Genomic DNA, 1,184 nt, shown 5'->3' with positions numbered 1-1,184 from the left:
CCTTAGTAGTTCCAGTAGATTTTTGGCAATTCTTTTAGATTATCTATGTAGGCAATCATGTTATTTGTGAACAAAGACAGTTTTGCTTTGTCCTTCCCAATCCATATACTTTTATTTCCATTTCTTATATTTTTGCATTAGCTAGGACTTCCAGTAGGGTGTTAAAAAGTATTGGTAATAGGGGCCAGCTATGTTTTGATTAGTGGTAGCATAGTGCATGCTTTCTCTGTCCACATGTGTCTTTATGTTTAAAGTAAATTTTTGAAGAACAACATAGAGTTAGGTATTGTTTTTTTATCTGTGCTGACAATCACTGTCTTCTCCACATTCAGAGAAACTTCTCTAGTAATGAACTATAGAAATGATCCCTGAAAGTATAGTCTTCAATCACTGTCTTCTAATTTATTAATTTAGACCACTGACATTTAAAGTGTGTATTGACGTAGTTGGATTAATATCTACCATATTTGTTCCTGTTTTCTATTCTTTGCCCTTGTTCTTTGTTTTGGTTTTTGTTTTGTCTTCCACTTTTTTTTTCTTTTTGATTTCTCTGGTTTTAATTGAGCATTTTATATGATTAGATTTTCTCACCTCTTTTAGTATATCAATTATAATTCAATTGTATTTGATGACCTAGAATGTGAAATATAACTTTACAACTTATTCACTTTCAAATAACAGTGCAATTACCTCATAGCAAAGTATTCCCAGTCACCATCCCTTATAGCAGTGCCATCATTCTTTTTACTTATTCATAAGCTATAATATTCTCTGTTAGATTAAAAACTATGAAAAACTAACAGTTTTTATCTCACCTTCATTTACCTTCTCTCTTTTTTAAATTGACTATGCATATTTGTGGGGTACAAAGCTGACCATCACCACCTGTGCCCAGGATGTGATGGTTAAATCAATAGTATCAGGAATGCCCACTACCATAAATTGTGATTATTCCCCATGTACCCCACACAATTAATCCCTGACCTGCCTCCTCCTACCCTTCTCCCCCATCCCCAGCAACACTATATATGATCTCTCCATCCACAAGCGTAACACACCACTTTTTTCCTCCTCCTTTCTCTCTTAGCTCCCACTTATGAGTGAGGACATATGGCATTTTTCCCTCTGTGCCTGGCTTATTTCACTTAACATAATTTTCTCCAAGCTCATCTATTTTGATACAA

General features: G+C 34.4%; 1 pseudogene; it reads right to left on the bottom strand.

Moving 5' to 3' along the window:
• Nucleotides 1-309: 309 nt before the first annotated feature.
• On the bottom strand, nucleotides 310-384 carry LOC134368730 (small nucleolar RNA U3; annotated as a pseudogene).
• Nucleotides 385-1,184: the final 800 nt, after the last annotated feature.

This window comes from Cynocephalus volans, chromosome X, assembly GCF_027409185.1.
Source record: "Cynocephalus volans isolate mCynVol1 chromosome X, mCynVol1.pri, whole genome shotgun sequence".
Classification (NCBI taxonomy): Eukaryota; Metazoa; Chordata; class Mammalia; order Dermoptera; family Cynocephalidae; genus Cynocephalus; species Cynocephalus volans.
Note: the sequence above shows the minus strand (reverse complement) of the source record. Positions and strands in the feature narration are given on the sequence as shown.